Source organism: Plecotus auritus (genome assembly GCF_963455305.1).
Source record: "Plecotus auritus genome assembly, chromosome: 14".
Classification (NCBI taxonomy): Eukaryota; Metazoa; Chordata; class Mammalia; order Chiroptera; family Vespertilionidae; genus Plecotus; species Plecotus auritus.
Window position 1 is genome coordinate 9712100 of NC_137780.1, and position 25058 is coordinate 9737157.

General features: G+C 44.5%; 1 protein-coding gene across 2 annotated transcripts in view; it reads right to left on the reverse strand.

Annotated features, from left to right (window-relative positions):
- SPATA17 (spermatogenesis associated 17) overlaps positions 1–25058 on the reverse strand; it is a 189829-nt gene that overhangs the window by 64932 nt on the left and 99839 nt on the right. For both annotated transcript variants that reach the window (XR_013959644.1, XR_013959645.1), the window contains exon 11: positions 21363–21422. The gene's annotated coding sequence lies outside the window, so the exon portion shown is untranslated. The remainder of the gene's footprint in view (positions 1–21362; positions 21423–25058) is intronic.

Here is a 25058-nt window from a genome sequence, read left to right on the forward strand (position 1 = left end):
GGAGCCACGTAAGCGTGTGATGTTTAGGAAACGGCTCCAAACATTTTGGTGGGAGTTCTCTTGTGAGCTAAAGTGAGAAGGGAGCTGTGGAAACATGAAGCACAACCTGAATGCAGTTGTTGAGAAAGTGCATGATCGATGCCTGTTGGAGGAGGTCACAGAGAGGACGGGACTTCTGGTTGACCTTCGAGCTGGACCCAGGCAACCAGGACTCCTCACCCCCTTCCCTGTCTCTGGAAAGCAAGCTCTGCCCACTGTTCTCACCGTGGGAGCTGCTCCGAGGACTCAGCCTTGAGATAGGAAGGTGGTGCTGAGGCCACTTGAATGGTAGGAGTGACTGAGCCCAGGTAAGGCCTCTAAGTAAACTTTTAAGATTCTGGTGGGCGGGTGCAAGATCTACCTGTCTTGCCGTTGCCTAAGACAGGTCCCAAGCGTAAGTTCCCTTGCTTACTAAACCGCCACTCCTACCTTGGAGTGTTCTGCCTCTTTCCTCGGGTGCCCTCCATGTACAGGGGCCAGTGTGCAAACCAACAATCCCTTTCTCTGGGTCCCCATATTGTCTGTACAGGCCTCCATCAGAGCATTTATCACACCTCACTGTTGATTCACTTGCCAGGCTCCGTAACTAGAAAGTCTGCATACCAATAGGCGTGGCGTACAGTCATCGCTCATCGAATGAGTGAAGAGTAATCTGGCCGAGGCACTTGGTGGGTGGCACTCTGAGGCAGACCGACTCTGACCAAGTAAAGTGAAGCAGCTTGCAGGTTAAAGAGGCAAGACTTTCAGAAAAGATTCTTCTAGAACATCAGCCACTCTGATCAAATAATAGATTTCAATGGGTCTGGCTTTGGCCGGAGTGTAATTTACCCCTTCTGTCGGATTTCTTAGATAAACGAGCAATGCCATTTTATTCTCCAAAGACCAAGCTGCCCTGCTCACATGCTTCCCTCTCTGGTTTCTGGAAAACAATAACCAATTCTCATCTAACCCTCAAAAAGCAGCTTTTCCAAGATTAAAACATATCCACACAGATCCAGATTTAAAAAAAGAACGTTGCCCCAGCTGGTTTTGTTCAGTGGATAGAGCGTTGGCCTGCGGACTGAAGGATCCTGGGTTTCAGGTCAAGGGCACATGCCCAGGTTGCAGGCTCAATCCCCAGTAGGGGATGTACAGGAGGCAGCCAATCAACGATTCTCTCTATCACTGATGTTTCAATCTCTCTCTCTCCCTCTCCCTTACTCTCTAAAATCAATAAAAATACATTTTAAATAAATAAAGAAATAAATTAAATTAAATAAAAGAATGTTTATACCTTCAATTTGTCCTCTATATCTCCCTAATTCTAAGATGCCTTCAATGATAACAAATTTTCCAGAATTAAAAAAAAAAGGATTATGTTGACTATAGCAGTGATTTCAAGTTGAATCCCAATTTTAGAAATATTAAAAGATGCATTTTAGAAGCAAACAAATGTAGCCCGTTTCCACTTTTCAGTTCAGGAGATCCCACTAGAAAATCAAGAAGCATTTAAAACGTGTGCTTAATGTGGTGTGCTTTCTCATTATGTCACATCAAGGTGACAATGAGGCGCTTTCATGATAATACTGGTGACCACAGTACTCTTTAAATCTCCCTTGGATATTTACCCAATAGAGCTTCACTTGTAGGTAAATAGATCTATGCAGACCCATAGCCATTATTCTTGTCCTTCAGATAATCAGGGCTTCCAGCTTTGTGTGCTTTCAAAAGAATGCATGTTGGTCTCTTAAACACAGCAGCCAGGAATGAGAACCACCACCAACAGCACTTACATTCCTGGGGAAAGGACACAGAGTCCGCGAAATGACAACATATGGTTTCCAACGGGGCTTTCCCCGACTTAAGTTCTTGGTTATCCGTTCTCTTGCTTTCATAGTTGATGATTTATTTCATTTAGGAAAAATCAATAGATGGGGGAAAGTTTTAATCCTGTAACTCTAACTGCTTGGCTTAGGGAACAGAGAGAGAACCCGTTTAGTCTTAGTAATATTTTCATTTCATCCAATGACTTAGGAACCTAAAGCCTAAAAGTAGTAGACCCTTGGAGTGTAAGGCATCTGAAAAGTCCAGTGGAGTTTTCAAAGTCCCCACCCCTCCCTCCTGCATGTCTCCTATGCAGGAGATGCTCTTGTTAATCTTCTTTAAGGTCCTATTCACGTAATGGAAATGCCTGGCTGCATAATTGCTTTGAGCCTATTGCTATTCGAAATGGAAAATATAATAATCTAATGGTATTGTCTCTCTAAACGAATGAGCATTTCAGGAGTGGCTGTTGGTGCCACCCATGTGATCCAGAGAGGTTAATGCAGTTAAAGTTATTTCACAGTCCATTAAGGAGCTTACGGTGACCTCACGACCTTTGCGCCAACAACACAGAATCCATTATCATCACAATGGAGGGGCTGTGGGTTCGGCTGACTTGACAATGGGCCCGGGAAATCCCAAGTTAGTATTTAGTTTAAAAAAAAATGCACTTTTCTTTCTGCTTCTTGGGTATGGCTATTAATATGCCCTCCTGTAATTTGTAACATTAACATTGTGGAAGGAATAGAAAAGGACATTGAAATGAAGATGTCAAATCTGCTGACTGAGTTAGGTGCCTGGGAATATTGGCGAGGCATTGAAGTAGGAGATATCTCCCAGCAAAATCAAGATGAACAGAGTCGAGGAACTCGGGGAAATGAATGATAAATTATCACAGGTTGTGAAGTTCACTTGGGCAAATAATAGCTTTCCTCCATGTTCAATGTTACAATCTCTTCTGAGATGTAGTATATGATTTAGAGAGAAACAAACACTCTGAATGCTACAGTAGGAATGTTAGAAATAGGATTCGTTAAAACATCATGAAAATACTGACTTTATCAGAAATCAAATTTCAGAGAAATCTGACACGCCACAAATTTTCAAGAACATCACAGCATGACAAACAATGTCATTCTACAGATACCAATCGTTTCTCTTTCTTCTGTATGCAATTTGGTGAAAGACATCCATGTCACTCACATTTAGAAACCAGATTTAAGGCATGAGGTTAAAATATAAAGATTCCCCCCCCCAAAAAAAAAATACTGGTTGACATAAAAGTGTTAATTAGCATTTTTGTCCTCTAAAATGAACTTGACTGCACAACAGTCTCCTTTGGAGAAATTTGAAGCGTGGAATTTAAAATTAGATGCTGTATTGCTTTGTACCAATAGAAAAGAAATCGCAGATCAAAGAATCCCCATGCCGGAAAAAAAATTAAACAAGATTGTTTATAGATATTAAAGGTGAAATTGTAAACATAGGCCAGAGAAGAACCAGTATATTCCTACAACCCCAAAGGACACGTTTCCAAATAATGTAAGAAAAGCATTTAAAGGTGATTAAAGAAAACAGCAGGAGGTTGCAAAGATAGTGATTAACACATCATACTTCATTTAAACACAATAAGGTTTCAGCACTTATCACAGCTCCAAATGCCTGTAATATAACCACACGAAGAGGGAAGCGGAGCTCGTGAGCTAATTTTCAGGAGCGCACTGTGGTGATGTCTTTTTATGGTTTTCTATCTGAGCAAATAATTGAAAAAGAAAAAGAACAAGCATCACCTACTTCCAATGAATCCAAAGAAAATAACATGATCAAAGAGTATTTCCTAAACACAGCCCTACTTGAAACCCAGTTTATTCAATCATTCAAAGAATATATTAGATTCAGTTTTTGAAACTGGTGGGAAAACCATCTGAATGCCCATCGTAAGTATTTAATCATTTATTGTTAAAGAAGTTTTCAGAAGCTGTAGTCACTAGATATGAAACCTACAGGGGAGCTATTGCTATAAGAGGACTTAACAGTATTTCAGCTTTTGAATTTTTCTTCAATTCTTGAATATGAACACCAACCAGGAAGTAATTTACAAGGCAAAAATGGCCAGATAACACACTTCAGTTATCTGCTCTAATTCATCAACCTGAAGTGTTTTGCAAGTTGTTTGCAGTGGTTGGAGGGTATAGTTTTACTTATGAAGGTCTGAAAGTTGTGTTTTTAGTTTTTCTTCCTCAGTGAATAAATATTTCAGGGATTCATCTAATTTTCACTGTTACGTAAAACATCTCCTTGTAAAGCATTTTACTCTTGGAATGAGCCAGGATTCCAGACAAGAAGAGGAAAGGAACAGAACGAAAAATTGGCAAATAGCAAAGCCACCACAAGCAATGAATTAAAAAGAGCATCTATTTTAAAGGCGAAGCAATAACACAAAGGCATCACAGGCCAGGATTTCATGGGAACGAACTATGTCTAATTTTGATGGGGTCCTAGGAAAGAATATACAGATGAATTTCCACAATTTGCCTCGTAGGATATTAAAAATTTCAAATACATTTAGACAGACAAGGCCAACAAGTGACATAGCCATTGGGGTCGACTTGCTCATATTGCTGAGTATGTACTGGATAGAATTAGCATTATTGCCATCAGCCTCATCCGAAACTGAAGATTCAAGCATCGCTTTTGTTCTTCTTTAACTTTTCTTAGAATAATGCTGGCCCGGATGGCTCAGAGCTATCCCAGTAAGAAATAATAATAGGGAAAAAAGCCATCCTCTCAACTGCCTGCATATGAAAGGAGGCTCTTAGGCAAGGACCACGTAAGGGAGCCAGTTTGCTCCTTGAAGATGCCTCTCTCTGACTGTAGACTAAGCCACCCCTCAGAGGCTGGCGGAAAGCGCGAAAGTGGAAAACGAGGCTCCAATGTGCGTCTCAGACTCCAGCAGGCAGAAATAAACCAGCTCTTTCTTGGCTGAAGACGTCAGTGTGGTTGTGAAATTGATACCCCTCCTTGGCCGAGTCCCAGACAATATGTTGCCTTTCGGGGGCTGATCAACATGATGGATGTGATCTGTGAATCCAGGGGGGGCGCCCCCCTCTCATCACACCCACTGTCCTCCACGGAGAGGCAGCTGTGGATGCACCAGTTCTGTAAGCTTCCTCCCTCCGGGTCCCCGTGGAGAACTGACAGCCTGGAAGGAGAAAAAGGGGGCAGGACAGACACAGAAGGGACTCCCTCCTGGAAGAGGAGAGACAAGCTATCGATTGAGACCTAGGTGGCAGCAACTGAGCAGGGTATTGCCTTCCAAAGAGAATTCAAGCTTCACTTCTGGTGTCAAAACAAACTCTCTGAAGAGATGCCATGTTTTTTTTTCCTCCTTCTTCTAAAAATACGGATTTTTTTCTGCTTCGATCTAATAGTGGTGATCGGAGTCTACATCCCTGTTTCGTTTTTGTTCATTTCCCTCTTCGGTTTTGATGTCTGCATCATGTATGTTAGAGTTATGGTAATCTGTCCCCAAAATAACACATGAAGATAAACTCAGAGAGAAAAATAATGTAAAATCTCCCGGGGACCACCATGTAGCTCGCAGACACGCTGTGCGTGTGAGTGGCGAGTTCTAAACACCAGCTCCCTGGTCTCATTGTCATTAGCTTATCTGTTACCCATTCTCTTCTCAACTGCTATCAGTGAAGGAACTGGAGTTTATTTCCTGCGATAAATGTGTCTAAACCTGTACAGATTGCTGTTTCTTCTACCGCAATAGTCACGACTCAAATTGAGGTTCGCTTAAAAGATCCAGCCAGGGTGTAATTTACACTTTCAGGGTTTCCTTTAATGTTGACCTCACCCCAGTCTCCTGCATTGTGGTCCTATTGCACATGATACTCCGGTGCCGGGCCCTCAGCTGATTACCTCTGCAAGCAACCAGCTAACAAAGCCCAGCTGTTCTCGCCTGGAGAGTGAGCCTGGGCCCAGCCCAGAGCTGCTCCCAGGAAAAGAACGGGCCCCTTTCAGGAAAGACATCGGGGCTGAGGGTTTTCTTGAACTCTGCCTTCCACGCCAGCACTGCTGTTTCCCTGAGTAAGGATGCCGGTGCCAGCTGCTTCTTAAACAACGCGTGGGGGAGCCCCCTGGAGCCCTGGTCCAGTAAGCATGTCAAACTCGCGGCCCGCGTGCCTCGTTTATTTGGCCTGTGTTAGCCTTTGAGTTTGACATGCCTGATCTACAGGGAAGTGGGAAGACAACTATTTGGTAAACCTCTATGATGTCAATCTGAGAAATGAAAACCCGTGTTATCTTCTCTCGAAAGGCCCTATTGGCTTCAACTTTGAGAATGATTATATTAGCTTTCTTCTGTAAAGACTGAATACAGAGCAAAAATACATTCTGTATTTTCTTTTGTAAAAGCATTTTTTTATTTTAAATGATTTTTTAAAAATTGGTTTTTAGAGAGAGAGAGGAAAGGAGACGAGAGAGTGAGAGCAAGCGCGAGAGAGATAAACATCAATGTGAGAGCAAAACATCAATTGGTGGCTTCATGCCCCCTACCTAACCGATAACCTTGTGGTGCATGGGACAACACGCAACCCACTGAGCAACACTGGCCAGGGCAATACATTCTGTATTTCAATGGAGATGAGATTTAGCAGAGACAAGCAGACCAAGAGAATACCCTGATGGTAGAGAGGTTAGAACAGGGCGGGAGTTAGCTGGTTATTTTCAGTCCTAGGTGAGAGGGTGCCTGTTGAATGCCTTGAGGAGAGCCTGCCGTGGTATTGGCACTCGGTAAAGAATGGTGCCTCCTTTTATGTGAGCAGACTTTACAATTAGTTCTCAGATTTGGAGTACATGCACATTTGGAGGTAGAGAGAGCTAGTCAAGGGATACGGCCAAAGAGTCAACCTAGATAAAACATGTGCAAAGAATAGATGGGTTACATTGGCCTATTTCTGCCCATTCATCTCTTAAGGCTTTAATATTATTGATAACCTGATTGATGTAATCATCATCATTTAATGATGACTATAGCTTAACACCCTACTAGGGAACAACACACAAGAAGTAACTGGATAGAACGTGACCAGTTATGCCAGGATACATTTTTACGGCATAAATAACAAATGCAGCAGGGGTTCCGAAAATAGGAAACTTTACTCATGGTCTGTTCTTAAGGTTCTTGGGTCGTTTCTCAGTGTTTCGAAGGCAGGCAGTGCTTTTGCGTTCTTGGTCACTAGCAGGCAGGAAAATGGTCTCTTAGAGTGCGATTATCCTAATACTTTGATCTCCTAACAAAAATGTAAAACTTTAAATCCTGGTAAGTCAGGATTAGGATCAAAACTAAAGTTTTCAGGGCCACGGTCACCAGGATCTCAGGGATATTTTTTCTCTTCCTCCAGTGGTTACTATTGACTAGAGGGGCTCTCCTTACTGGTCATTAGTAGAAGTGTTTACAGTCCTATTAACAGGCACTCATGATATGAGTCTCAGGAGAAACCAAGATGGCGGCACAGGTAAACACCTGAACTGCTGCCTCGCACAACAATTTCAAAACTACAACTAAAAGGCAAAACTGACATCATCCAGAATCACAGGAAGGCTGGCTGAGTGGAAATTCTACAACTAGAAGGAAAGAGAAATGCACACTGAGACTCAGAGGAGCTGCAGGAGGCAGAGGTACTGAGACGCGCGTGCGGAGAGGACTGGCAACTGAGTGTGTGGCTGGCTTTCTCAAGCGGGAGGGAGACAAAAGCTCCCGACTGCGCTGAACTCCAGTTCCAGGCGAGACTCTGGGGACCCAGACTCATACGGGGTGAAACTGGACTGTCAGGAAAGAGAAAAGCACACTGAGACTCAGAGGAGCTGCAGGAGGCAGAGGTACCAAGGCACGCACTTGGAGAGGGCAGGCAACTGAGTATGTGGCTGGCTTTCTCAAGCAGGAGGGAGACAAAAGCTCCCGACTGCACTGAACTCCAGTTCCGGGCGAGACTCTGGAGACCCAGACTCATTCGGGGAAAAACTGGACTGTCTGGCAGTGGGCGGAACTCAAGGGCGGCTTTCTCTCAGAGGTGCTTGCAGCGATTACCACGGGACACTGAGACAGAGGGGCCTATTAGGGTAGGGCTGACGGGAAACCAATGCTGTCTGCTCTGCCCTGAGACTCCACCCCATCCAAGCTGAGCACAGAGGCTTTTGCAAGTATTGTCTCATAAGGGTGTCTTCAGCACAGAAGTTCTCCCAGCCTAGACACAGCTGATCCTCACAGCCAGTTGGCCTGGAGGTCAATTCCTCCCAGTGATACCAACAATAATCAAGGCTTAACTACAACAAGACTGTGCACACAGCCCACAAAGGGGTGCACCAAGAGTGTCCACCTCAGGTAACTGGAGAGGCTGAGCCACTGGGCCCTATAGCACACCTAGCACACAAAGCGACTCTATCAACTCAGGGAAGCAGCCAAAATGTGGAAACAAAGAAACAGACCACAAATGAAAGAAATAGAGGAAAGCAAACGACTGGATATAGAGTTCAAAACCATGGTTATAAGGTTTTTCAAGAATTTTCTAGAAAAGGCCGAGAAATTTAGCGAGACCCTCGAGGATATGAAAAAGGACCAACTAGAAATTAAGCATACACTGACTGAAATAAAACTATTATACAGAGATCCAACAGCAGACTAGAGGATCACAAGAATCAAGTCCAAGATTTGAAATACAAAGAAGCAAAAAACACTCAACTGGAAAAGCAAAAAGAAAAAAGAACCCAAAAATATGAAGATAGTGTAAGGAGCCTCTGGGACAACTTCAAGCGTACCAACATCAGAATTATGGGGGTGCCAGAAGAAGAGAGAGAGAAAGATACTGAAAACCTATTTGAAGAAATAATGACAGAAAACTTCCCTCACCTGGTGAAAGAAATAGACTTACAAGTCCAGGAAGTGCAGAGAACCCCAAACAAAAGGAATCCAAAGAGGACCACACCAAGACACATCATAATTAAAATGTCAAGAGCAAAAGACAAAGAGAGAATATTAAAAGCAGCAAGAGAAAAACACTTAGTTACCTACAAGGGAGCACCCATACGACTGTCAGCTGATTTCTCAACAGAAACTATGCAGGCCAGACGGGAGTGGCAAGAAATATTCCAAGTGATGAATAGCAAGAACCTACAACCAGATTACTCTACCCAGCAAAGCTACCATTCAGAATTGAAGGGCAGATAAAGAGCTTCACAGATAAGAAAAAGCTAAAGGAGTTCATCACCACCAAGCCAGTATTATATGAAATGCTGAAAGGTATTCTTTAAGAAGAGGAAGAAGAAAAAGGTAAAGACAAAAATTATGAACAACAAATACATATCTATCAACAAGTGAATCTAAAAATCAGGTGAATAAAAAAATCTGATGAACAGAATAAACTGGTGAATATAATAGAATCAGGGGCATAGAAAGGGAGTGGACTGACAATTCTCGGGGGGAAAGGGGTGTGGGGGCTGTGGGAAGAGACTGGACAAAAATGGTACACCTATGGATGAGGACAGTGGGGGTGGGGGGTAAGGGCAGAGGGTGGGGTGGGAACTGGGTGGAGAGGAGCTATGGGGGAAAAAAGAGGAACAACTGTAGTAATCTGAACAATAAATATTAAATTAAAAAAACAAAAAACAGGCACTCATTGCCAAGTCTTTCTGGGTGACTGTCCCACTTTAACAGTCTCCATAGAGTGCGCTCTGACAGATTTGCATTCTGATCTGTGGCGGGGTTAGGGGAGGGACCTTCGATGGGTGCTACAGACACTGCCTGACGCCCAGCAGCTGAACGTGGTGTGTGTTGCCAAATCCCTCTTTGCCCTTCACGGGAAGCCCATATTGACTGCTTCAGAAACTCTTTGTGGGAGCTATTATTTTCAAATTGTTTCCCAACTTATGCTGCAATTGAAAACTGGACAGCTTTCCAATGGCTCTCACATTCCCATTGATTACCAATACAGCTTCTCAGAATTAAGAATATCAGGCTATTCTCTCGCCTGGAGTCTTGTTGACTCTGGGTGGCTTTCATTTAAATATCGTCGTCCAGTCGGTCCCCGACTCTCTGTTAAGATAACGTACGAGGCGGTCAATTAGATTTATTATCTCTTCTCTGGACTCTATGGTAGGAATGACTGTGAAACACGAAAATAAACACAAACCCCAACAACCCAGGGTCGTGATGTTCCCTTCATGTCAAGGTCTCCCAGGAGCAGTCGCTGAGCTTAGTTTCTGCTGCATCAGACGGTCTCAAGGTGTGTGAGGTACACTTTAGGGCGAGACCATTGCAATGATCAAATGACTAATATGTTTTCTGAATAAATGCATTCTAACACTGTTAGGTTATCAGATCAAATCAATACATATTTATTGAGTGATTACTATGTATAAGGCACTGGGCTCAGCCCTGGAAGAGGGGACGGGGAGTGCCTTTTAGACCTTGTCTTCAGTTCTCAGAATATGCTACTCAAAAGTGAAATCAACAGGAAAGAGGGAAAGAGTCACATGACTTGTCTAAGCCATTTCTGAGGGGTTTAAAAATCACTCTGGGACATCCTCAGTGGTCCTGGGATCATTCATAGTCACCACCATTTTCCAGCGGGACAATACTTTTCTCAAGGTCACATAGCAAGACAGACACACTTCATAATTCTTCAAACCATCGCTTTCCTTGTGAGAAGAAATTGGGCTGAGCATCTCACCCAAACCTGCAAACGGCAAATCAGACTAACTTGTCAAGCTCTGAATTAAGCGACGGGTGAAACCGTGGAATCAAAGGGGTAATGGAACTTAGTTATTTGGGGGCAGGTTGAATAAAATCTAAGAATAATGAGTTGGTTTCACTCTCCTCCATCCTGGTTTTGTTTTGGCACCCATTATGTTAACTTCAGTTCTCAGTGCAGTCGGCGGTTTAACATTATGGCACAGACAATCCCTATTTCACCAGCGTGAACTTGCCATCAAATGGCCTACAATTTCAGTGCCTAAAGACCCCTCGTTGAACACAATCCTTATACATCCACCCGAGGAAAGGGCCACAGGAGCTGGGACCCTCTTCCACCTTCCAAACCCCAGCACACACCAACCCAGAAGCTAGACTTAGGCCTGAAGGAAAGATTGACACACTCCTTTGTCCTTCTAGCATGTTTAAAACTTTGCATCGCAAGGTATCTGCCACAATTTCTTTTTATATCCACCACAAAAGCTCATCGCCTTTAATAAAGTACCTCGTGGAGTGCCGACAGCTTACATTCCTGTCCTTAAGGAAAAGGCCAACTTCTTTCTCTTTCCTAAGCATGTAACGTCGGGCTGGACTGGCAAACGGATTGAAAATGCCAACCCGGCGCTTGAGTGAATCTCTGATGACAAAGTTGTTGTAGCGTCTTCAAGGTTTTCTGTTTGTTTGTGTGACGCCCGGTGATCTCTCCCGCAATCTGTTTTGTCTGCAGCGGCTGACATCTATCAGGGGGCCTGGCTTGCTTAGATTGATTGGAACCTCAACTTAGCCATTTCCTTGCAGAACGGTTACTTCCCACCTCGGCCTCCCTCCTTCTTTTCCCCTCCTTCCCCCCCTAATGATGTGACATTTGTCCTGCAGACGAACGGCTGGGCTCAATCGGCTCCTCTCCTGCAAGCGCACACACCTCACACCAGCCCTCCTCGGTGCCATTAATATTATGTATGGACGCCCATGTCATAGATTTGCATTTAGGGTCCCAAATCAGGATGGGAGGGTGGGGTGTGTGTGTGAGGAGGGGGTGGAGGAAGCCAGCTGATTGATGGTGGGGAATGCGAGAGAATCAAAAGGAGGTGATCAAATTTATATTAATGTCCTGACCTATCTTCTTAAAACTGATTTTTGCTCATTTCGGGGCTTAAGCGTTTTGCTGCCTGGGGCTAGAAAAGGAAAAGGAAAGAAAAAGAGAAAAGAAAGAAAAGAAGGAAGCACTATGTTACCTTGTTTATTTATTCCATTTCTGACCCCAGCGTCCTTTGCTAAATGCTTCACTGTTTCTTTTCTTCTCCTTCTTGCCCCGCCTAGGAACCACTCCTCATGCACCTGGCTCTAAAAGGTTTAGCCGACACCAGCCCCTTACCGCCACTATCTTCCCATAAATATTCTCTCGGAATGAATGAGATGGCGGAGTGTACAGGGTAAGGATTAAACAAAAAGAGAAAAATGGGCCCTAACTGGTTTGGCTCAGTAGACAGAGCGTCGGCCTGCAGACTGAGAGGTCCCGGGTTCGATTCCAGTCAAGGGCATGTACCTTGGTTGCAGGCACATCCCCAGTGGGAGGTGTGCAGGAGGCAGCTGATTGATGTTTCTCTCATCGATGTTTCTAACTCTTTATCCCTCTCCCTTCCTCTCTGTAAAAAATCAGTAAAATATATTTTAAAAAAAAGAGAGAGAAAAATGGCATCAGTAGCAAGATGGATCCTTCAGCCTCAGCCACGTGGTTTTGTTGTAATGCTTGGTATCATCAATAGCGGCTCATGAATTACTGTTTGGGTCCCAGAGTGGGACTGGGCTCCGGCCGCCCTGACTCTCCCTTAGAAGTTGAGGGCTACATGGTGATGTGGTATCAGGGGCACCATTCCATTTGCATTCCGTGGCCCTCACTTGGTGGCGGTTCAGGGGGCGTTCCCTGGGTGAGGATTGCAAATGCAGGCAGCTAACGGGGCCAGCATCTGAGCCAACATTCTCTTGCTGTGGGAACGAAAGTTGCACATACAAACTGTCCCCATTGACAGCAAGCCACTGACTCCACAAAAGCGTTGCAAATGAAGTCAGTGGGTTTGCAGACAAAATGAGTTAAGAGTCAGGGTGGGGACACATCACCATTTCCCTCTGTTTATCACTTTTTTTTTCCCCCAAGATGATCCAACATGCCATCTCTTTCTTAGAGACTAGAGAATGTATATCAAAGGTCCTTCATTTGTATCTTAACAAACTTTTGCACAAGTTTATCAACCTGTGAAAGAGGGAGGCGGCTTTGAGTCACAGAGTGAGCTTTCTTTAAAGCATCATAACTTCAAAGCTCACAGTAGGGCTCACAGGAAGTGCAGCTTGGGAAGGAACAACGAACTCTGTGCTCTGCTGTGGCCTCCACCAAGAATGACCTTTTCTAAAGCAACTACCCCAGACCTGGCCGGTGTGGCTCCATTGGTTGAGCATCATCCGATGGACCAAGAGTCGCTGGTTAGATTCCCGGTCAGGGCACATGCCCAGCTTATGGCTTGATCCCCATTAGGGGGCATGCAGGAGGCAGCTGATCAATGTTTCTCTCTCTCTCCCTCTCCTTTCCTCTCTTAAAAAAAATCAGTAAAAACATATAAAGTTGTTTTTTTTTTTTTTTTTTTTTAAGAAACTAACCTACTTCTAAAGACAGCAGCGACTAGGTAGTTTTCTCAGGTAGTTTACTTCGCCAGGTGATCAGTTTCCCCAATTCTTAAACTTTACAGTAGGGCCACATTCAATGTTATGGGCCGGCTATAGGGCTATCAGTATTTTGTGCTGATCTGATTCAGTCTAGGGAAACACTGATATGATTACTGTCTTCACAGATGAGGGCAAGGGCTTGGTCCGTTTTGCTCACTTCTGAATACTCAGCACACACATGTTAGCATATGCTCAACACATACATGTTACAAAAATCAAAAATCAAAAATGCACAGAGAACTTTGTGATGGGGGTGAGGTTTAAATGGCAGAACAAGCTACCGAAATTGAAAAATTTCCATCCTCACTCTTCAGTCAGAATGAGCACCTTCTGGTATCTGTTATAAAACAACAATGATACTTTCTAACATAGAAGTCATGCTAAATGTATAGATCGCATCTTTAAAATAGGAAGGGGGGAAGAAGCCAACATGGCACAATAGGATGGGAATTGAGTTGTGCTTGGGATAGCAAGTGATTATCGCTAATGCACTTACAGATAAATTAATTTCCCTCAAGTTTTGTTCATAATTTTTATAAATGTCTTTTAATGTTTTAAATGTTAATTTTGTTATGAAGCCAGTATATTTAGATTAGGGAATTAAACTGAATTAATTTCAATGCCCAAGATTCTTAATTGCCAATCACAGAAGTCTCCACTCACCCACTTTACAATTAGCCCTAATTATAGGTCTATCACATGTTTATTTAGTTATTCAAAGCTTCTTGTGCTTTGAAGTGTAAAACAATACAAGGAGATTTTAAACTGTGGCAGAGAAAAAAATTAGAAAATCATGGTGGTCACAAAAGTTATTCTTTGAAGTAACTAAGCCATTATCTACCTACCGAATTTAATTTCTTGGGCTCAATGAACCTATCAATAAAGAAAGATAAATATTTAAGTTTCAATATAATGATATTGTATGTAAAATAAAATAAGGACATGGCCCATCAACCTGTATTACTGGCCATAACTATTTATTTATTGCACTATCATGAAATTGGAGAGCAACTTTCTCCCTGTCCCCCTCTTGACATCCCCAAAGTGCATGGCCTGGAAATACTGAGACCTGGGAAATAGGGGAAGGAGATAGAAAAATTGATGGAATTCATAGGAGAGAAAAGAAATCTTAATTGTATGAGGAAAACAGCCAAATAGATTATCTTGAACAACAAGGAAGGGCATTTTATCCTCTAACATAGACAAGAGCATAGGAGGAGACAGGGAGATATATGTCATGGAGGAAGGGAGGGAAACGGAAAATCCTCAAATGATCTCCTTCTCTCCACTTGGAAGTTCTAGTAGCGTTAACACAGTTCATAGTAGCTTCCATGGAGCGCTTGTTGGAGATGGGAGAGAGTACAAGGTGTTTAGAAATGAGTTGAAGATTTGAGTGAGTCTGTGGATCCGGCTGAGGTTTATACAATGAGTTCCTAGTGAACCCAGCCAGTGCACTTGCAGACTTGATCTGTAATCTGTGATTGATCAGCATGAAAAGACAAGATTCTGAGTCGGTTGAATTCGTGTGTAGACAAGGTACATAGGCCCCAGGGGCATACATTTGGTGTAAAGTGCAGGTGATGGAAGAATTGAAATGGTGTCTGATAGCCAAACCGGGGAAGAAAGTAAAGGTAAGAAGTACCTGCAAGATCTGAGAACAGAGAAAGTTAAATGACTCAAGGACAAAGAGCTAGTTCAGGGGTAACACGGGAGGCACCTGGTAAAACAACCTGTCCTTGTTGAAAGAGGGAATCTCAGAACTCGTAACCTTGGAGGTGGGCTTCTACTGTATGGGTGGTATGATCGCTGGGGTGAAGCTCTTCCTATTTGGGCCCCTCTGCCATTGGAAAGCATGCTGGGGGTGAGGGCTTGGTGGTAGCATAAGATGCCGGTAGCTATTCTAGGCACTTCTTATTTTAGTTTTAGTTACCGTCTTGCCATAAATACATATTTCCTGAGACTAAATAGAACTAGACCCACATTCCCAATTCATGCTACTAAATCCCATGTGGTCACATTCCATGTTTTGCGAAGCTAATTTTGTTCTTCTCATTCACCTGGCCAGTAAAGCCACTGGGATTATTCCACAGGCCACGAATCTAGGTCTTATTTAGCTCTGCATTCCTGGTGCTTAGCAGAGTCTCAGATACTTAGGAAATGTTTGATGCATGTCTGATGAACAAAGGACAGAGTGAATGAATGAACTGATGAGAGTGAAGATAGAATAGAAAAAAAATTCTAAGTCAAGTTGGGGGAAAGTGCAGAAATGTAGATGAGTTGAACGGATGGCATGAGGATGAGGATGAGGAAAAGGTGGTCTAACTAGATGATGTTAGTTCTTCAAATGAGGGCGCGTTGCTGAATCCTATTTGTGAAGGAGCCATGGGACAGGAGAAGAATCCAGGCCCTCCCCAGTAGCACGAGGAGGGGGCACACACAGTAACTAGAAATGAAGTGTCACTGGGGAACAGCCATAAACAGTGCTGAAGTCCTTCAAGGAGGAATGATATACGGCAACACCGCGCACCTATTAAAAGAATGTGACATTTTCCTTGGTGCTTGGCAAGGCATATATTTTAAAGTTTGCTTGAGAGTGGCGTGGATCTTTCAAGAAGTCTGTGGGAAGATTAACGCGTATTTACTAAATATTTCTTATAGAAATAATCTTTCAATCGTGTTCTTTAAATTGCTACCGTCTGCATAACATGATTGAGAATTCTGATCTCCTGTGGCTAGTTCCAAAGTCCAGTTTTGATTAATCAGAGAATTGGTTTAATCATTCGTTGCAAGGAATAATGAATGAATGCAGCTGGAAACTCTAGGCCGAGCCCTGAACCAGGGCTGTTTCGGCCTCTGCTAAGCTCGTCACGTACTGTACCATGTTATGTGCAAGTAGGACTGAATTATGTGTAGGCTGAAATAAAAAATAACCATTGTTATAGAGATTAGATGTGAGGAAACATAGCAATCATTGGGTTGTTATCTTTTTACCTAATGAAAGAAGAAAACGGGACATCGGGGCAGAATGCCAGAAGATTGGTTCATGTGTGGGTGAAACTGTATGCAGATGATGAAACTTAAGAGATTTCCTAAAGTTCAAACGTGAGCTGTAGCAAGCTCATCAATCACTGGTCATCACTCTTTCTGAGTTTAACTTGTAATTCTCCACGACGCAAGACCAAGGCTGTTCTCCCATTCTGCGGCCTTCTATCAGACCTGCTAGGTTACTAGGTGATCACTGAAGTCTAATACCAACTACTTTCAACAGGTGAAGACTTATCATAGGGCATCAAACACGCTAAACAGCAGAACTCAAATACCTCATAAAATACTCATCAAGCAGATATTCTTTGTTCCAACTGAGAAGCTGTCATGTTCCTAACATGTCTCTCAAGTTTTAGAGGATTTAGAAAAAAAACACAAAACAGAATTCCTGAGAAACTGGGGTAAGTCGTTACTTTTCAAGGGAAGTTTCACCCAAATAAATTTCAACTGTCAGATCCTGGCGACTTGCAGCAAAAATGAACACCAAACGATGTTCTATACCAGTGGTCGGCAAACTGCGGCTCGCGAGCCACATGCGGCTCTTTGGCCCCTTGAGTGTGGCTCTTCCACAAAATACCACAGCCTGGGTGAGTCCATTTTGAAGAAGTGGTGTTAGAAGAAGTTTAAGTTGAAAAAATTTGGTTCTCAAAAGAAATTTCAATCATTGTACTGGTGATATTTGGCTCTGTGGACTAATGAGTTTGCCGACCACTGTCATAGTCCTTTAAAAAACACACGTGTTTCCTGTGATGGGGCACATTTGTAGAAAGGGAAGACAGGAAATCAATGCCTCGGGAAGGAATGCAATCAAAGTGGGCTTTGCCTTAAACACGTTGTTTCCTTCCATTTGATCTCTGTACAATAGACCCTCTTTCTTTCTTCTCATTGACCATGTTCCCCGGAATGTTCCAGCCTGCACGTCGCTCACCAACATTTCCTAAGAAGCTCTGGCTCATGTCTTTGTATCCTCACTCTGAGTATAGCCTGAACCTAGGGTTCTGACCTAAGGTGGGGGGCAATCCCACCCCTTATGGGGCATTCTGATGTCACAGTGATGCTGGGAGGAGTCATGATAGAGCATTTAACATCTATTGGCCCAAGGTTAGTTGTAGTGAAGGAGCTGTCTGTTTACATGCTTGGTTTTGGCAGAAGGCCTTGACATCATGGACTTGATATTATTCGTCTTTGTTCTTCCAGCACCTAGCTCAACAGATGATGGTTGAATGAATGAGGAAATAAATGAAAGAGGAAAAACAAGAAGTGTGTGTGTTTAACTTCAGACAGTGCTGGATGGAACCAATGGATTCTTGCACATTTACTTGGTTAACTGTAAGACAGAAGGGACAATCATGAATTTAAGATGTAGAGGAGTCACAAACCTGTGAATGGCTAAGGAACCATTTTTTTCAATAACCTGCAGATGTATGTACTTAAGAGAATCGCGGTATTTCTGACAGTGTTGGTGATGGATGGAAGTGGCCGAGGAAATAATGGCCTTACGAAAATCAAAAGGCTCTCAAGCCCCCTTTTTAAAGAAAATCTATTTTCTTAAATGATGAAAATTAGAATGTGCCTCCGTGACCACAGACAGAAGCAGCCTGTTCAGAATCTTAAAAGCAGCAGCTCAAAAGCCGACCTTCCTGCAAACTCATTTCTGTTGGAATTTCTGTAATTTCCTCTGGAAACTCCAGCTGTTCCACAGCACGCAGCTAATGTAAGTGTAAACGCCGTTAAACAGGAGCTAACCATTAGAATATTTTTAAAAATATGATGAGCGTCTGATGTTTTAATCAAATAATTTGCTCACCACCCAGTATGGTGTGGCTTTTCAATTCGCCTCTCAGTTTACTCAATCCTCCCTGAGATCTGTGTTCCTCTCCCTCCTCACTCCCTCTCCGCCCTCCCTCTCCCTACCCAACTCTTCCTCCTCTCCCCCTCCCATCCTCCTCCTCCTTCTCTCCCTTCTCCTCTTCCCCCTCCTTCCCTTCCTCTTCCTCCTCCTCCTCTTCCTCCTCCTCCTCTCCCTTCTCCTCTTCCTCCTCCTTCCCTTCCTCCTCCTCCTCCTCCTCCTCCTCCTCCTCCTCCTCCTCCTCCCCCCCCTCCCCCTCCTCCTTCCCCTCCTCTCTGCAGCCAACCAGGCCCTTATTTTTCTTTGGAATGTTCCTGGGATCCCATTAAGGAGTGCCTTAGTCCAAGTTACCGCGATGATCAAGAAAAATTAAGCCCCTAATAACAGCAAAATTGTAAGAAATTTAGACAAAATGACTCTCCGCATCACGGATTTTGTTTACCGGTGGGTAATTAATTCTCCACATATGTTGGGAACATCTGTTGCCGTGACCCGCCATCGGAGCTGCGAAACGACTGCTGCGTGGTTTCCCCGCAGGTCATTAGCAGAGCTCTGAACGGGGCCCCTTCCTCCCGCCCTCCGCCCGGCCACTGCCTCCTGCGCTGGGAGCTTCTGCAGGTGAATCCCTCCAGGTGAGATGCCCGCCCCACCTGTGAGCATCTCTGGCCACCCCCTCTTCTCGCCCCACCTGGGCATCCCTGGCCACCCCCTCTTCTCGCCCCACCTGGGCATCCCTGGCCACCCCCTCTTCTCGCCCCACCGGGCTGAAAGCAAGAGGAGAGCAGCTACCTGTTTGGAGGGGGGTAAGGGGAGATTGGGGGCCCGGGGTGGGGGGAGATGTGTGGGGGGGTCAGGTGCAGGAGGAAATCTGCGCTGCCCACCAGGCTGCCTCGCTCCACCTTCACGCTGACTGGGGTCCCACAGAAATCTGGATGTTTCCCACGTATGACTTCCCAGTATAACTGGAGAGAAACTGGCCTCAGGTTGCTAGGGTAACATGGCCAAGGGACCTTGTCTGGCAGAAAGCAAAGACGGCGGAGGAAGTCTGGGAGGGGCTGTGGCAGGTCTTGGAGATGCCATGCCTTGCTTGGCAGTAGGGCCATTGACGCAAAGGGGAGGGAGGCTTGTGGAGAAGGGAGAACCTGCCTGAGGTTCCACCCAAGGCCATCCCCCCACCCTCTCCCGGACTCCCAGCAGCTGTAGGGGCCACCAAGTAGCCGGAAAAGAGGAGATGAAAAATCACAGAGCCACAGGAACTTTGAAAGTAAAATGGTGATAGGAGAAGGGATTGTTGATTACTGACGGTGAATTGGAAAACTGGCACAGTTTAAACCCTGCCTCCCTCCGTGTCCTAACACAGCACTTAGCACATGTTCATTTACCTGCCTGTTCCCACACCAGCACCGTGACGTTCTTAAGTACAGGGAATCTGCTCGCTCCTCCTAGCATCTAGCTAGCATCTCACTCCGCTGTCAGAGCAAACGCTCACGAGGGTGTGATGAACGAATGCAATGGGGTCACCGTCCTTTCATGACAATCCTACGCTAAGACGTTGTCATTTCCGTTGTCCTAGTGAGGAACCTGAGGCTGGGAGAGCTCGGGCTGCCCTGCGCTCCAGCTCAGCCGTGTCTGTGCCCAGCATCTGTTCTTCCCCAGCTGCAATGGTGTCCATGACCACAGCCAATTCCCGAGAAGCCTGGGTGATGTTCTCCCAGAATGGAGAGAGATGGATAGTATCTAGTTAAATGATGGAGTTAGACTTATACAATTTTTTCAAAAGGCATGTATAGTGGTGAAGAGCGTAGATGTGAGTCTCGCCTAGTGTTCATTCCCGATTCTGCCATCATCATGACCTCTTGAAGCCAGAGTGTCCTCCCCTGTGAAACGCGGATGCTACCAGTTTCCAGGGGCTAGGATTGCTGTGAGGCCCACACGAATAATGCAGGAAAAGCACGGACCACACGTGCTCAGTCAACTGTGCATAAGAAGGACCTTTCTCCCGTGTGGGCTTTAATAACTGCGGTAAACACACATCTCACACAACAAGCGCTAAGTGACATAGTCATGGTGGACGCGTTGTGTCAAACCGGCGGGGACAGAGGCTGCCCAATAGGAAGGGTATTCTCTCTTTACCAGGAGATAAGAAAACCTGATGTGTAGCTTATGCTTATTCCTCAGGACAGCGAGGCACTGGTGGGGAGGCAAGGGAATGAAGGGTCCTCTCTGTACAGGGCAGATGGTCCCCTCTGCTCCCCCACATCCCACCAGTCACTACCCACCAAAACCTGAGGAGCTCCCATCTGTCGGCCAAGGAAAGAGCTCTACCTAGGACCACTGTGTAGATTCAGAGTGCGAGGATGCCTGGTGGCGAGAAAGGGAAGAGGGGGAGACACAGGGATTGGGGAGACATTTACAGGAAACCCTCCACTTTCAAAGTCCTCATTTCTGGAGCCCGGCTAAATTCAACAGAGATTCCCAACCTCGGTTTTGTTCAGACTGAGAGCCGCTCTAACCTCCTTCCATCAGAGAACCATCCAGAAACCTCTCTTCAATAAATGCTTTAGAGTAAAAGAACAACATGTTTATGAACGCACTCTTTAAAAAAGGAAATGAACCAAAACATACGATTCTGGCTTACCTTGTAGACATGGTCGCCAAGCTGTGAATGAACTAAGTGGTTGTCAGATATTTTTTAAATGAACAATTATTGCAAAAATGCCTCTTCAAAATAATCCAGGAAAACGATTATGATAGCCTGCACTGTGGGTTCATGGTGAACTTGTCCTGTCCCAAACTAAGTTTCTTACCCTCTTCTCCAGTAGCAGTCTTGTCCACGCTGATCCATGGCGGTTCTTCTCTTCGGATTGTTCATCCTGTTTTCCTCATGTGCTCCATCCAATCAGGAACTCCTGTTAGCTCCATTTTTCACAACGTACCTACTCTTACTCTGCTTCCTTGGTCTTAGCCCCAAGTGATCACTTCTAACCTTTGACATTGTCTTCCCCCCCCCCCCCCCCGCCACAGAATGTAAGTATCTTTGGAGATGAAATTTTGTCTGTGTTGTTACGGGTTTATCTCTAGCATTTCAAAAAGCACAAAGTGAATGTGTAGTAAGTGTTTGTTGAGTAAATGAATGAACAGCGTCAGACTCACCTCTGTGCTTCTTGTCTTCATCTTGAGGCATGGGACAGCAGTGACGATGTCCAAGGGTTGCTGGGGGAATTAAATGAGATAATACATGTAAGGCACTTGGAATCTACTTGTGCACAGTAACTATGAAAACAGTATTTTTGTTATTATACACGTTGGGGTATACTATGGAATCGGCCTCCTTAAAAACTATTTTATGCGAGTTGTGTACGTTCCATGGGAAATACGTGATTTAACCTTTTACCTCAATTTGCATGAGGCAGCCCCATTTCATGGATAAGAAAACTGAGGCGCAGAGGTATGCAGAAATGTAATTGGGGTTACAGAGTTGGTGTTCTAAGCCTATTGGCTTCTAAGGTTTAGTCATGCCAAACCCCATGTGAGACAGGAAAAGAGAAGGGGCAGGTGTCAGAAGAACATAGTCCCAGAAACTTCCTGTGATTGGCTCTCTGAAGGCAACTTGGCACCTCCCCAGTTGACATCTGCGATATGCCGTGGGTCTGACTTCCACAAATCTCCTCCCTCCCATGTGTTTTGGTCCTGAATGCGCTGGAAATTTTTTAGTTTGTGTTGAAACCAGAGAAGGAGACTGCAATGGTGAAGGAGAGAACTGTCCCTTCCAAATGCTGGTGACAGGCACATTTAAAAAAAAAAAAAAAAACCCAACCCAAAGCCGATACAGATGTAGTTGCTATGATAAATCACTTTTTAATCAGTCATAATTTCGCATTAAGTGCTGAATAAATGCCCTTTGTTTCATACTTAAGCTGTCAGCGAGGACCTTCGGGAGGGCAGACTCGTGCCTATCCGTGGAGCAGAGAAAAATCAATACTATTTTTAATTAAAGGCCGCACAGCCCAGCTTGGAGACAAGCAAATCTTCTTGTCAGTTCATCTCCCCTTTAAACTCGTTCTCAAGTTCAGGGCTGGAGTTAAGAGGCAGCCAAAGGCAGGAACAGTGACGCAAATGCTTGGGGGGAGCGGGGAGGAGGCGGGGAGGCAGGTGGGTGAGGAAGACAGAGGCAGGCCCTGGGAATGTGTGTCTTTCACTCAGCCAGGCCCCAGGGGACAGTATAGGGGAGGATGAAAGGCAGACACTGGCTTAGGCTACAGACATGACATTTTCACTTGCCGAAAACAGCATCAGAGGACAGTCAGACAGACACCTTTGTAAGTCCTTTTTCTTTTCACAGTTTAGCACAGAGCAGCTTTAAAATGTTCCCCTTTCACGTCATATTTTATTACTTTAGATGGTCTCCCTTTGCAGAGCAAGTGTCCAGCAAGACATTTTTTTTTTTAAATCCTCACCCGAGTATATTTTTCCATTGATTTTTAGAGAGAATGGAAGAGAGGAAAATACAGAAAAACATGGATGTGAAAGAAATACATCAATTGGTTGCCTTCTGCACAAGCCCCGACCAGGGCCTGGGCTGGGAGGAGGAGCCTGTGACTGAGGTATGTGCCCTTGACCAGAATTGAACCCGGGACCCTTCGGTCCGCAGGCCGACGCTCTATCCACTGAGCCAAACCGGCTAGGGCCAGAGAGATAGTCTTTTATACCCAGTGACAGGAGAGAAATGCCTTCCCTGGGCTATACAGACAATACCTCGGAGATATTGCGGCTGGGCTCCAGAACCCCGCAAGAAAGAGGATTTTTTGGTTTCCTGTGTGTATAAAATTGTGTGTTCTCTCCTGTTGTCTATCAACTGTGCAGTAGGGTTATATCTAAAAAAACCAACGAACATGCTTTACCTAAGAAACACTTTATTGCTAAAAACTGCTAGCCATCGTTTGAGCCTTCAGTGAGATGTGATCTTTTACCTCAATGTTGATGGAAACACAGTCTTTGCAAAGTGCAAGAAAGTGAGGTGAGAGGCTAGTCCAGCCGTGGGCAAACTACGGCCCGCGGGCCAGATCCGGCCCGTTCGGCTGTTCTATCCGGCCCGCGGAGCCGAAAGAGCGGAGGGTTCTCTTGCTCTCCCCTCCGCTCCTTCACCAGCAGCAGTGTTAACATGGCAACGTCGGGAAACACGGCCGCAGCTCCTTCTTCTGAGTGGGTGGATTTATATCCGCCCATTCAGTAGAAGGAACAACCTCTCAATCTTCCAGAGGCTCCTTGTAATGCCCGCGGACGCGTCCCCCGACATCACCCTGGGAATGCGGAGACTCGTTACCGTGGTGATGTAGGGAGACATGCCCCTGGAGAGCACAGGATCAGAGCATTAGCTAAAAAGGAGACCAGCAACACTGTTCCCACTGAAGTTGATGTTTTAAAGACCAAAAACCTTTCAACCCAGTCTACATTGCCATCTACATCTACGTCCCGGGCATAATTTGGAAGTTGCACTAAAGAAAATGTTTAATTTACTGTTTACACATTTTGTTCTTTTCTATTTGTTTTCATTTTAAATTATTTTATTATATTTAAGTTTAATTTGAAAGGCTTTTGTACCTTTCCTTTGTTAGGCAATTTTATTTTGCCTCTGCCATCTTCAATATAAGGTATGTTATTGTGCTATGATTCCTCCATTTTTTGAAGTTTCAAATTATAATAATTAGTGTTTACATTCTTCTTGTTAAAAATGTTTGAAATGAATAAAACTATTTAAATAAAAAATAAAAGACCGTACCCTTTTATGTAATGATGTTTACTTTGAATTTATATTAGTTCACACAAACACTCCATCCATGCTTTTGTTCCGGCCCTCCGGTCCAGTTTAAGAACCCATTGTGGCCCTTGAGTCAAAAAGTTTGCCCACCCCTGGGCTAGTCTGTGGCTTAGAAGCCAGTCACCAGGCCAGCCCGCACTCAAGGAGGGGGTTATACAAGGTTGTGAATAAAAGGGGGTCACACACGTACATATGTATGTATATATTAAGAAAATGAGATTTCTAAGCTTGAGCACCCAAATTGTGTAGCTTACACACACACACACACACACACACACACACACACACACACTCTTGAGATTATTTCTCTTATGACAAATAATTTTGTCCCAATTTTGATTATTCATGGCCCAACCAAAGAATTCTTAATGGTCAAGTGCTGATATGTGATTGATCCACAAATTATTATTCCCCATTGCCTATAAAATCCTCAAAACTTTGTAGTTTTGTCTGTGGTCTCCATTCAACACCAGCTCTAACTACCTATTCTTTTTTTAAATATTTTTACTGATTTTTAGAGAGAGGGAGGGAGAGGGGGGGAGAGAGAGAGAGAGAGAGAGAGAGAGAAACATCAATGTGAGAGGGAAACGTCAATCAACTGCATCCCGCACCCCGCCCCCCACGCCCCTACTGGGAATTGAGCCGGCAACCTGGGCACGTGCCCTGACCAGGAATCGAACCAGCATCCCTCCACTGCACAGGATGATGCCCAACCAACTGAGCCACCCAGCCAGAGCTAATTGCCTATTCTTGCACATAGAACCTCCACTCTCTCCAAATCACAATATCCACTGTTTCTTATGTTATTCCTTTCCCATAGCTCTCTGCCACATTTTATGAGTTCTTCAGATCCTACCCTCTTCAAATCCTACCCTCTTCCAAGTTCATTCTTCCCCCCGTGTCAAACTATGGATTAAGAAACTGCAGTACCGCTGAACAGCCATGAGAAATGGTTATATTTACTATTCACACCAGTTATTTGAAGATTGACCACACAAATGTTCAATTCCCATTTAGTCTACCATTTTTCT